At 34.4% G+C, this 14,504-nt stretch overlaps 1 protein-coding gene and 1 pseudogene across 1 annotated transcript in view; both read left to right on the forward strand.

Moving 5' to 3' along the window:
- The window catches only part of NEGR1 (neuronal growth regulator 1), a 966,318-nt gene that overhangs the window by 21,182 nt on the left and 930,632 nt on the right, over positions 1-14,504 (forward strand). The window lies entirely within an intron of this gene.
- Positions 11,858-12,640, forward strand: LOC130031478 (high mobility group protein B1-like; annotated as a pseudogene).

Consider the following 14,504-nt stretch of genomic DNA (forward strand, 5'->3'; position numbering starts at 1 on the left):
AAGATATCATGAGAGACTTTTCAGATGTCTTTTGAGTTCCATATATATATATGTATATATATATATATATATATATTTGGAAAATGTATATGTTTGGAACTCAAAAGACATCTGTATATGTGTGTGTGTGTGTCTTTAATATTACATGCTTAGAGTTATAACAAACAGAATTTTTAGTTTGGCTTTAAAGAGAAAAAAATCATTTTTTAAAATCCACTGTATTTTACTAACCATAAACCAAGGCATTCAATATATATAATTTATTGATTGGTCACTTTATAGTTTATGAGCTACTCTTAACCATTGTCTTGCTATTCATTAGTAGATTAGAGACATTTATTGGACCTGTGCCGATTAATTTTTCTTTCTTTTTTTCTTTTTTGTTGTGTCAGTAATAGAACCTAGAACTCAAATATTTAAGGAAAGCACTCTACCACTGAACCACAATCCAGTCCCTAACTTATAATTATTTCATTAAACGGTGATGCTTTCAGAATAGGTCTTTTTCTCTAAGAGAAAATTTAAGGAGAGTATTTGCTCTACTCTGAGTGTAAATGGAAGTATTGAAGCTGATTGAATACAATAAACTCACTACCACACTATACCCATTTAATTGTCATTGTCAAATTTTCCTCTTTATTGCCTTTGGTGCCTAATTTCTTTAACTCTCTATCCCAACGGAAGACAATGATAGGCTAAGAGGATTGTCTTTGAATATTTCAGGTTGGTTCTATTTTCTTTAATTGAGACCACACCCAGCAGATTGGGTGGTGGGATGATGATGGGAGGCAATCTAATGAAGCTTAATTTTAATTTTGATGATGTTCAGATACCATCATGACTTATATCCCATTGTTGCTTGTGTGACAATTCAATGTTAGGGATCAAATTAAGAGACTTATACATACTAGGATGTATTCTACCACTTGAGTCATATCCCCTAGACTCTTAATGTTGGCCCTCTATACAATTGCACAGTGGAGAAATTGTGTTGCCTCAGGACTTGGTTGTGGTGGTGGATGGTATGGAGAGAGATAGGAGGGAATTGTTTTCTTTTTTTCCCTTTTCTTTCTTTCTTCTTTTTATTTGCAGAAGTGTTTAGACAGCAAGAGTTAAAGAGAGGAGAGAGGTTGAACGGGCTGTTCAAGTAAGTAGAATGTTTAGTTCTGCAAGGTCTGGTTTTCATCTGTTTTGTTTTGCTTTGACTAGATATATTCATCACAACTTTTGAAATATTTAGCATTTATTTTCATTAAGCATATCTCCAACTTTGAAGACAGATTTCCCTTCCATTTTTAGTGAAAAAAGAAATACAAAACACTTAACTCTAAAACAAAATACTTGGAATCATGCCTTTTGAGAAATAAAGCATCCAATCTTGTAAAGATCATTACCAGTAAGAAAAAAAATAAAGCACTTTTGATAATAATTGGGCCACATGCACCCAATAGTGGTAAAATTCAAACTGTTAATACAAAGGAAACTCACAATGTTAATAAAAAATTCACAATGTTGATACAAAAGAATCTCAGCTGGTCTATATTTTCATCACTGTCACTGTCACTGTCACTGTCCTCCCCTTGTTCATCAATTTGCTTGAGCGGGCCCAGTTAACATTCTGAGACTTGTTACTGTGTTTGGCATATTGAATATGTCACGGGTAGCTTGCAAGGCTTTGCTGTGCGGGAGAGATACTCTCGGTAGCTTGCTAGGCTCTCTGAGAGGGGCAGAGGAATTGAACTTGGGTCGGCCATGTTGGCCGCATCCAGAGCAAATGCCCTACCTGCTGTACTATCGCTCCAGCCCATATTTTTATCAATATTTAAAAATTTATTTTTAAATAAACTAACCAGCCAGTGTGCACAGAATACAACAGAATTCTCCATACTATGTATGTGAATATCTCTTCCTGTAAATTATTTGAGATTAGCAGTTAAAATATGAGTGATATGATAAAGGGTATGCTTTTATTTTCTTTTGCTTTTTGAGTTCTACAAGGTCTGGTTTTCATCTGTTTTGTTTTGCTTTGACTAGATATATTCATCACAACTTTTGAAATATTTAGCATTTATTTTCATTAAGCATATTTCCAACTTTGAAGACAGATTTCCCTTCCCTTTTTAGTGAAAAAAGAAATCCAAAACACTTAAATCTAAGTGGGGTCACACCCAGCGATGCACAGGGGTTACTCCTGGCTCTGCACTCAGGAATTACTCTGGCAGTGCTCAGGGGACCATATGCGATGCTGGGAATTGAATCCTGGTCAGTCGCATGAAAGACAAATGACCTACTTGCTGTGCTATCACTCCAGCTCCTTAAGGGTATGTTTCTACAAAAACAATCTTGAATTGTTACAAAAACCTGAAAATGGAAATCATTAAAATATTTATGTTTATGGCTGGAGCAATAGCACAGCAGGTAGGGCGTTTGCCTTGCACGCAGCCAACATGGCCGACCCGAGTTCGATTCCTCCACCCCTCTCGGAGAGCCCGGCAAGCTACCAAGAGTATTCGATATGCCAGACACAGTAACAACAAAGTCTCCAATGGAGACGTTACTGGGCCCGCTCGAGCAAATCGATGATCAACGGGAGGGCCTTTACTTTACTTTACTTATACATAAGGGAAATAATTATAAATGTCAGAAAGTAATTAAGACATTAATCTGAAAATATACCTCAAAACATTCTGCACTTATAATGCTACACTTATAATGCTGCACTTATAATGATTTCTTTAAACTCTCACTTCACTGTGAAGAACCAAAACCCGGAAGACTGGCCATTTTAATTGAAATTTTACATGAGACAAAAATGCAATTTTCATTGGCACAGTTACCTATAAAAGAAGGGAGCTCAATTTTTCAAGATTGGCATTTGCATATACATTATAAGACCATATTCCATAAATACAAAATTGAGACTGTAAAATTGTATGTATCTAGTAAAATATTTTTGTGCTGTTGGCTAATATGATCTTGATTTATGTTATAAAATGTGCACAAAAATATGCTGTTAAGAAAAAATTTAGAAATTTCTTCATAGAAACTCTTAACTTTATAATGAAGTACATAAATGTATTCCATATTTATGGAGAGGAATTAAGATGATATGTTAAAATTACTATCTGTAAAGTAAAGAAAAAAGTATTCCTCTAGCACATGGGTGATAATTTTTATTTATGCATATATACATAACATTTTTCTTGAGAATTTGTGAAAGCACTCTGTCAGATTACTAGGAAACATTGAAGACAAAAAACATTCCCTGTCCTCAACGAGTTTATAATATGGCAATAAAACAACTTGATACAGAAGATTAAAGCTTGAGAAGAAAATAAAATTTTTAATAAGGAAGAAATTAATGGGCATTTGGTATCTTATCTCTGAATTTTCTACTTCTGAATGTTTCCTACCTGTTAAAAAATTAACATTTTTAGATTTGATAACATAATAATTTTGTGTAGCACAGTGGGTAGAGCATTTACTTTGTATGCGGCCAACCTGGGTTCAATTCCTCCATTCCTCTCAGAGAGCCTGGTAAGCTACCGAGAGTAACCTGCCCACATGGCAGAGCCTGACAAGCTCTGGGGAATATTCAGTATGCCAAAAACAGTAACAAGTCTCACAGTGGAGATGTTACTGGTTCCCACTCGAGCAAATTGATGAACAACGGAAGGACAGTACTACAGTGCTATGTTCATGTATGCATGTGTTGTATGTGTGTTCATCTGTGTAGGTATACATGTTCTTCCAATTTTAATTGATTTACTGTCACATACAGTGTTGTACTTTCTGCTAAGAAAGAACTCTCAGGTTCAGCAGATTCTAGCATCTTTTATACTTGGTCTCAACAGGAAGCTTCTTAGGTTGGGCCATAGTGGAGTGGGACTGGAATTGAACATGGCCAGCATTTCACTCATCTCATATATCTATTTACAATGTTTCTTTCATTTTCTTTCTTCCATAATTTATGTAGGAATTGTAATCTTGCATTCTTTTTGCCAAGCTTTATATCCAGAGCCAAAATGGTGTAGGAAACCCAGCTGGTGCTCAATATTTGGTAGAAAAATATTATTTAACATTTTTTACTAATTTTAGAGATTCTCAATATTTAATGACAATGGTGGCTATTTTTTCCATAAAAACTATGTTGTATTTTTGCCAAAACTGTTCTTATTTTTTTCCTGAAAAGTGTCTTTTTCAAATATAGGTTTTGTATTCTGAAAATTTCTATTATACTTTTATTTTTAAAGTGGGAAATAGGGTCTGAGAGATATTACAGCATGCGGAGTATGTGCTTTGATTATAGCCAACCTGGGTTTGATCCCTGGAATCTTATATGGTCCCCAGAGTTATGCTAAGAGTAATTCCTTAGTGCAGAGCCAGGAGTGACCCCTCTCACCCCCCTCCAAAAAAAAACCCAAAATAAATAAATTACAAAGAGGTAAGTAAGGACCAGAGATGATGCAGTGGGCAAGGTCCTTGTCTTACAGGTGGCTGACATGGGTTGGATCCCTGGCATGCCATATTGTCCTCAGAACCTTTCAGATTTTATCGCTGAGTTCAGAGCCCAGGAGTAAGCCTTGAGTTCAGCCTGATGTGGCCAAAACAAAGCAATACAAAAATAAAAGTGGAAAATAAAAGTGATCAGTTTGAGGTGAAGAGAGAGTGCAGTGGGTAAGGCGCTTGTTTTGCATTAAGCTAACCTGGATTGGTCCTAGGCACCTTATGTGTTCCAGGAGTCCACCAGGAGTGGTTCTTGATCAGAGCGAGGAGAAAGCCCTGAGGGCCACAGTGTTTGCACCCACTTCCCAAAGGAAGGACATTATCTTAAGGCACCATGCATGGTGCCAGAATCAAATTACTTTTATCTAAGTAGTTTTTGAACTTAAATAACAAATCTAGCTATATTTAATGGTAGTGGTAAAAAAAAAAGACAACAACTACATCTATGTTCTTCTTTCAAAACTCATGTTAATTGTGAACATTCCTTGTTTTCTTTTGGTATTACTTTGGAACATGATTTATTTTTCTCAAATAAAAATAGTCACATGATATTATAATAAAACATTTGTGCTTTACACAAAGAAGACTAAAACACTTATTCTTTTTAAATAAAGGAACAAAAGTTCCGTAACACTTTCAGGAAACTTTCAAAAAGGTTATGCTGACATAGAAATATTATATATTGAAACTTATGCTTAATATTTATTATTTTCAGTACATAGAATTGTTTAAGTGATATTTCTTTTTGATTAGTTTTCTTAGATATTTTACTGATCATAAAGGAATGGAATTCCTTAATGTAAATATTAGCTTTTAAGAATTCTGGCTTCTTTGCAGTATGATGAAGTGCTGAATTAAGTATGAGCTTTTATTGGAACCCAGCTGGAATTTATTTAAACTATTATATTCCAGTTTGAGGAACTTCTCAAGAAATATGTAGTTTACCCACAGTATATTTCATTGGGACAGGTAGGTTTCAAAATATTTGACAGAGAACATATTGGTACATCGTGTCATCTCTAAGAATAGTTCTGCTTTGTTTAGGATGACAGTTTTGTCACTGTTTCTGTGGAACTTTGGAAAGTTGTTTAATTTGCACTTACTTCATCATCTATAGAAACAATGAGTAGTTTTTAGTATAAAGTTGTAATTGTATTCATTTATTTAAACTTGTCATTTTCCTAAAATTCTATCTGGTTCACAATAAGATTTAACAAATAGAAGTCACTTATGAAATATTGTTCGTAAATATAGAGTTTATAGTCTTTTAGGTGAGAAGAAAAGGCAGTTCAAAATTATTCCTCTTACCAATAGGACTTAACTATATATAATAATGAAAACTTGGGATTTGGTGCTATATAAAAACACTTCAGGGGAAGATTAATTATTTTGTTTATTTTTAAATTGTTGTAGGGACACATCAGCCCAGAAGTGCTTGAGTTCCCAAGAACCACATTAATGGGGTAGGATGGACTAAGTGGTACTAGAGGTTGAACCCAGTGCCTTGTACATAAGAAAGACATGTCCCCAGCTGCAAACTATTGGTTTTAAATTTTAAATATATAATTTGGATTTTTATCTTTGTAAATTTGAATTTTTATCATTATGACTTTGACAAATCTAATCTGAACAAGTTTCGATTCCAAGCAAAGAATGGTCAAGAGACTGTTTTAGCCTCAGATTATTGTTAAATCTCTGGGTTTGAATGATTAAATAAGGCAAAAAATATGTCTCTCTTAGCCTTTAACATATGCATATTTTAGTAGAATAAAAAAGATAATTCAGTTGAAACTTTGTAGAGATGGGTAAATTGTCTTCCTCTTTCACCCTTTATTACTGAAGAAAGAATTGCTATCTAAAAGTTTATGAGTTGAATTTAAAAGTTTATGGCTGGAGCCATAGCACAGCGGGTAGGATGTTTGTCTTGCACATGGCCGACCCAGGCTCGATTTCCAGCATCCCATACGGTCCCCTGAGCACCGTCAAGAGTAATTTCTGAGTGCAAAGCCAGGAGTAACCCCTGTACATTGCCAGGTGTGACCCAAAAAGAAAAAAAAAAGAAAGAAAAAAAGAAAAAAAATTATGAAGTGTGGGATAGTCCCTAGTTAGGTCTCTGAAACTACATGGCCTTCCATGTATCAGCTTAGCTAATCACTGGGTGTGGCCCTGGAGATGCCCATGCACTGCTAGCATAGCTCTGATCATCTCTGGCTACTTGAGATCCAAGCAACACAGCATCTTTTGGCCCTAGAGCGGAACTATAAACCCAATTTAAGAGAAGTTTTCCTGGGAATGTCCCCCAAGTGTCTCTAGAGTCCCACTTGCAAGTTCCCACTTCCAAATTATGAAGATATGTTAATCTCAAAATATATTGAGGAGGTGCATACATAGCATAGAAGTCACAGGTCAATATAGTGTTATTGATATAAATTTTTATAAAAACTACTCTCCTTTACTAAATGCTTCCTTTTTGCCAGGAGATATGTGAAACAACTTAACAAGTATATGTGTTTTTGTTCAGTATCTATCTTATCTCATAGTTAAAAAATGTTATATGTACTAATGAAATAATCTGCTTGGTTAAAGAAAATACTGATAAAGAAGTTAAATCACAGATTTTAATTTGGGTTTAAATCAAAGTTTGGTTTACTCTAGAAAATATTCACTTAACACTTAACAGATTATATATGTTACATGGATTATATACTAACTGACTAATATCCACTACATGCATGATTGATGTATGCTCGATTTTTTGTCTATTATTATTATTATTTATATTTTTATTGAATTACAATGAGATACACAGTTACAAGGTTGTTCTTAATTGGGCTTCAATTATCTAATATTCCAACACCCATCCCTTAACTACTGTACATTTTCCACCACTGATGTCCCCAGTTTCCCACCCCCAACCCCATGAAAGCAGTTATTGTACAGTGATCATTTCTAAATATAATTATCATATTGGTCTTTTCTCTATCATAACTCCCCTTTGCTCTAATACACATTCAAATTTTATTTTTAAAAGACATTTTTCTAATCAGATAAACAGAATATGATTTAAAAAGTAAAGAAAATGCACATTAGTTGTGTCTAAAATATTTATTCTCATTTCAATATAAATTTTCGCTTATTAATTTTTTCCTTTCTGTGACTCTCAAAATAAATAGATAATAGGAAAAATACATTTAGTATGGACAAAGTAATGAAGGTACATGGTTAGCATAATTACAATTAATTTAAATTTAATTTTAAATGTGTATTTCTACCTTCTCATCAATTTAAACTAGACAAGCTAGATACACAAACAAACAGACAAACATAGAAGCACATGCTTAATCTGTTCTGTTGAGAGTAGGGTAAAAGAAAAGGAGATGGCCAGGCCAGCTGGTGCAGTGACAATTTACAGTAAATGGCAGTGAAAACAGACTTGTTTGGAATCTCCAGCTGCATGTTCATTGTGTCAACATTTTTGTGATATTTCTTTATGGTATCATGTTAGTCTGAAGAGCACTTAGCAGATACCAATTATCAGCTGGTGAACACTCTTCAGTTGAAAAGGTGAAAAATCTATGCAGTGTGTGCAATGCATACTCAATTGTTGACCTAAATTGAAAGTTACTAAGATTTAGAAGTTGATGGTAGCATAGGTGTATATAAGACATGTTATACATTACATGGTCTAGCAAGTTTTGTTTTTAAGTTATTAGATTAAAATTTATAAGGGTTTTAGTAATAAGTGGGTAAACTTACTGAAATTCCTGTTACGATTGCCATACAAAATCCAATAATGTAATTTCTTGATCAGTCTTTACTGTGATCTTAAGATGTTATTTAGTTTGGAGATAGAAAAAAATCACTTACATGACAATTTATTTTTTAAACTGTTTTGGATAAATCATAGTAGAAATTTTTAAGTGAGCATTTTTTAAGCAGCATACATAAAATAATACATTAAAACCAAACTGGTTATGATGGTATCTTTTAAAAAATTATATTCTTGGCTTTCATTTATATATTTAATAATATCTGTATTCAGCTGTTACTCTTTGCTAGCTCTTGTTAACTGTTACTTCATTTTGAAGCAAGTAAAATAATTTTTATTAATTTAAGTTGAATCACCCTTCAGTTTATTACTCAAGTCATTTATAAATGAAAACCATTACTCCAACATAAAAGTAATTGCCATTAACAATAGGGTGTATGTTAATTTATTACACAAGGGAAACATTAAGCTTGCTTGTTTTTCATTGTCAAAAATTTACCTCAATACAAAATTATTTTTATAAGACTTCAATTGAGGTTATTTTAATGAATTTTAATCAAATAATTTTAACGACTCATAAGTAGAACTGTCATAATGAAATATTGAGCATTTGAGAAAATAGAAATTTCATATGGATAATGATCAACACAAATAACATGAATATATTGAATGTAGATAGAAGTGTATGCACTCTAACTATGTTTATTGAGTAGATATATTTTAAAATTTAAGATTCAATGTAGTTCCTATAAGGATACCTATGGCTTTTTCAAAGAAATAGATCAAGCATTCCTGAAATTCACATGGAACAACAAACTCCCACAGACTACTAAAGCAATGCTTGGAAAAAAGAAGATGGGACACATAATCTACCCCAAATTCAAACTCTACAACAATGAAGTAGTAATTAAAACAGCATGGTATTGGAATACAGACAGATCTGCAGAAAATGGAATAGAGTTGAATATGTGGACACTGACCCTCAAAGATATGATCATTTAGTCTTTGATTTAGAAGCAAGAAGTAGGAAGTAGAGCAAGAAAAATCTCTTTAAGAAGTGTTACTGGGAAACTGGGTAGCTATATGTTAAAAAAATTAACTCAGATCTCTAATGCCAGGCACAAAATGAATTAAAAAGCTCCACATCAGTCCTGACTCTATTAGATACTTAGAGAAAAACATTAGGCAGAAGACTCTGTGACATTGAAGCTAAAGGTAACTTCTAAGATGATGAAGTGGAAACAAAGATAACCAAATGGAACTACATTAAACTAAGAAGTTTCTACACCTCAAAAGAAACAGTGACCAAGATACAGAGACAGCACACGGAATGGGAAAATTATTCACCCAATACTCACCTGATAAGGGTTTAATATCCAAGGTATATAAGGCACTGGTAGAACTTTACAAGAAAAGAACATCCAACCCCATTAAAAAATGTGGAGAAGAAATAAAGAAAAAAATACTTCCTCAAAGAAGAAATGTAAATTGCCAAAAAGCACATGAAAAGTTTCTCTATGTCACTAATTATTAGGAAGATGTAAATCAAAACAATAATTAGATATCATCTCATGCCACAGAGACTGGTACACATCAAAAGGAACAAGAACAGCCAGTTCCAGTGAGATTGCAGGGAGGAAAGAACTTTCATTCATTTTTTTTGGGGGGGAATGCTGACTGGTCCAAACCTTGTTTTTGGAAAACAATAGTTGCATTCCTCAAAAACTAGAAATTGAGCTTCCATAAGATTCATCAGTACTTCTTTGGGGAATAAACTCCAGGGGCCCAAAAATATACAGCAGAAAAGCCATCTGCACTTATATGTTCATTGCAGCTCTATTCACAATAGCCAGAATCTGGAAACAACCTGAGTGCCTGAGAACTATGACTGGATAAAGAAACTATGGCACATCTGCATGTACCATATTACACAGTCACCAAGCAAAATAAAGCCATAAGATTTGCTTATAAACTAATGAACATGGAGAGTATCATACTGAATGAAATGAGTCAGATGGAGAAGTACAGGCAATAATGATTGTACTCATTTGTGGGATATGAAAAAGCATAGTATGAGACTAATACAAAAAATAGTAGAAAGAAGGGCCAGAATGACTGGCTCACAGTTGGAAGATTGCTACAGGTGGTGAAGTGGGGGTGGAAGTTAGGATAGAGAAATTCATTATAACAGAGATAGATGAAAATGATCACTCTGGACAAGAACGTAGTGTTGAAAGTAGGAAAAGGAATAAACATGTATTGCCTGTATTGCAATATTACCTATATTGCAAATCATACTGCACAAAAGGAGAGAGGGGGAGAAAGAGAGAGTGAGAGAGAGACACACACAGAGAGAGACAGAGAGAGAAAAGAGAAAAGAGAAAAGAGAGAGAGAAGAAAAGTACCTGCCACAGAGGCAGGCTGGTTGGGTGGGTGGGTGGGGGTAACAGGAGGAAAAGTTTGGTCATTGGTGGTGTAAATGTACACTGGTGAAAGGGAGGGTGATGAAACATAGTATGACTGAAACAATACAATTGTGAACTTTGTAATTGTGTATCTCATAATGACTCAATAGCCCTGCCCTGCACTGTCCTCCTGTTGTCCCAGTAACATTGTGAGACTTGTTATTACTGTGTTTGGCATATCAAATACATCATGGATAGCTTGCCAGTCTTTTGCTGTGCAGGCAAGATACTCTCGGTAGCTTGCCGGACTCTCTGAGAGGGGCAGAGGAATCGAACTTGATGTCTGTGTAATATTTACTTCTAGTTATTTGTCTATGTACATTGTGGAGTTGGGTGAAAAGATTTATACTTGGATATGTTTCAATATTTGCAGCAAGACTATGTTGTTACAGTGAAGATGAGTGTTGATTTATTATTTAATCTTTTTTTATTATTACTGTCACTTCATAAAAGGATTCTGATTCTGTGACTTGATCTGAAAACCATTTTATGACTTTCCTGCCTAAATGTCTGGGCATCCAGCCTAATGAGATGGAAGGATTTCCTAGAGAGTCACTATAGCATCCTAACATGAACTTTTCAACTCCACATATTTTTAAAAGAGGTAGGATGGAAAGAGAACTATTAGAAATGTTTTGTTGACAACGAGGAAAATGAAATTGTGTAAAGTTAGCTCTAATATCTTAAACTCAACCAAAAAAAATGAAAACACTGACCAATGAAATTCGTATAAATTCTGAATATAGTATTAGGTAATTTGGATTATTTCCACATTTTCAGGCTTATTGTAGTCCATATGGGCTGGAGTGATAGCACAGCGGTAGGGTGTTTGCCTTACAAGCAGCCAACATGGCCGACCCGAGTTCGATTCCTCCGCCCCTCTCGGAGAGCCTGGCAAGCTACCGAGAGTATTTGATATGCCAAACACAGTAACAACAAAGTCTCCAATGGAGACGTTATTGGGCCCGCTCGAGCAAATCGACGATCAACGGGAGGGCCTTTACCTTTACCTTTACCTGTAGTCCATATGCTAAACTACATGAAACCTGCTCAGTATTTATACTTGTCAAATACTACTTGCAGTAAAAATAGTTTTTTAAGAGTAATGTTACAGAGCGGAGAGAGTGAGGAGACTGTGTCTTGCTCCCGCTTTCACAGCCAGTGCAGTACATTTAGTTCCATAGAGACAGTGCCGGGGCAAGTGAGAGCCGGATGGGCACTGGGCGACTCTGTGCCTCGCTGAGAAAAATCATTAAACATGGGCAAAGGAGATCCTAAATAGCTGAGAGGCAAAATGTCATCATATACATTCTTTGTGCAAACTTGCCGGGATAAGCACAAGAAGAAGCACCCAGATGCTTTCGTCAACTTTTCAGAGTTTTCTAAGAAGTGTTCAGAGAGGTGGAAGACTATGTCTGTTTAAGAGAAAGGAAAATTTGAAGACATGGCAGAGGCTGACAAGGCCTGTTATGAAAGAGAAATGAAAACTTATATCCCTCCTAAAGGGGAAACAAAAAAGAAGTTCAAGGATCCCAATGCACCCAAGAAGCCTCCTTCAGCCTTTTTCTTGTTTTGTTCTGAGTATCGCCCCAAAATCAAAGGAGAACATCCTGGCCTGTCTATTGGTGATGTCGGAAAGAAATTGGGAGAGATGTGAAACCACACTGCTGCGGATGATAAGCAGCCTTACAAAAAGGAGGCTGCCAAGCTGAAGGAGAAATACAAAAAGGATATTGCTGCATACCGGGCTAAAGGAAAGCCTGATGTGGCCAATAAGGGAATTGTTAAAGCTGAAAAGAGCAAGAAAAAGAAGGAAGAGGAGAAAGGTGAAGAAGATAAAGAGGATGAGGAAGAAGAGGAGGATGACGAAGACAAAGAGGAAGAAGATGATAATGATTAATAATTCAGTTCTAGAGCAGTTTTTTTCCTTGTCTATAAAGCATTTCACCCCCCTGTACACAACTCACTCCTTTTAAAGAAAATAATTGAAATGTAAGGCTGTGTAAGATTTATTTTTAAACTTTATTGTCTTTTTTTTTTATAGTTAACACACTACTGAATGTGTCTTTATATAGCCCTGTTCCGGTGGTATTTTCAATAGCCACTAACCTTGCCTGGTACAGTATAGGGGTTGTAAATTGGCATGGAAATTTAAAGCAGGTTCTTGTTGGTTTACAGCACAAATTACTTATATATGGGGATGGTAGTTTTTTTTTTATCTTCATTTGTCTCTGATACAGCTTATACAAAATTATTGCTGTTCTGTTAACTGAATACCACTCTGTAATTGCAAAAGAAAAAGAAAAAAGTTGCAACTGTTTTGTTGACATTCTGAATGATTCTAAGTAAATACAATTTTATTAGTAAAAAAAATAGTCCTTTAATTCGAACAGCAAATAAACAAGATAGGAACAACAAAAAAATCCAAATGCGTATCTTTTATATAGATATTATTAATCCTTTGTCCTCAGAAATTTAATTTCTGTCTAAACTTGGATAATATTATTTTCTGTACAAGTGTCATTTATATTCAGGAATCTGAACTGGATAATACAATGTTGGATTGTGTATAATTGGATCTAGTAATCTATATTTTATGCTGTAGAAATTATATGCTACTTTTAGTAACTGTATCTGCAGATTCCTAAATGACATCTTGATGAATTAAAGTGGCAAAATAAAGAATAAAAATGGTTCCTCCATCCTTCTCTTCTGTCTTCTCTCTCTCTCTCACTCTCTCCTCTATGTCTTGTATTCACCTCTGCAAAAATTTTAAAGGAAAATAAATATATGGTCTTTAGAGTTAGCTCTACACAGGAATTGTAAAGCAAGAAAACTTAGTTGTTGAAAAAAATAACCATTATATTATAAATATGTGCTTTTATTGCAAATTTAGACTTTGCTAGCTCTTAGGACACTAATATTCAAATAAACTTTGAGTTCTGAGGCTAAGTTTTCATAAGAAAAACAATATAATTCTTGCGTACATTCATATGTTGGTATTTCCCTGAGGTCCCACCAGGAGTGCATTCAGAATTAGGATTAAGCCCTAAACAGTGCTGTGTGTCACCCCGAAGCACAAGCACACAAATAAACCAAATACAATAAAAGTTAACTGATAAGAAAATATACTTTTATGTTTAGTAAATTATTTGCACACCCCCCATGATAATTATAAACTATAAATAGCAAGATAGAATTTTTCTAAATAAACAAAAATTATGTCATTTCTGTTTTGTGTGGGCTGGAGGAGGAGAAGAAGGCTGGACACATCTGGCAGTGCTCAAGGCTATCATCAGGTTCTGTGCTCAGGAATCAGTCCTTGTGGTACTCAGGGGACCTTATGTGGTGCTGGAGATCAAGCAGAGCAGATTTCTGCACTGTCTCTCCGGACTCTAACTCCTCTTTATGAAGATAAAATTTACTAAGCTTGACTGGACTGTATCTTTTAATACAAAGAAAAACTGCTTTGATAAAATACTGTAAGAAAAATATTGCACTGTAAAGATGTAATGAAATAACTCAAACAAAATATCCACTTTGTCTTTATTTCTAAAAAGAATATAAATAAATAATTATTTAAAGTTATTGGCTTCTGTATTTGTCTAATATTTATGAGGATAAATACAGTCTGCATAAAGCACAAAGATTATTTAAAATAACCCCTTGCTTTAAGGAATCATTATAAATTTGTTAAAAAATATATAATGGTCAACAGTACATAATATGCCCCTTTTAAGACATAGTTCCATTTTGTAAGATAT

This window comes from Sorex fumeus, unplaced genomic scaffold, assembly GCF_029834395.1.
Source record: "Sorex fumeus unplaced genomic scaffold, SorFum_2.1 ptg000047l, whole genome shotgun sequence".
Classification (NCBI taxonomy): Eukaryota; Metazoa; Chordata; class Mammalia; order Eulipotyphla; family Soricidae; genus Sorex; species Sorex fumeus.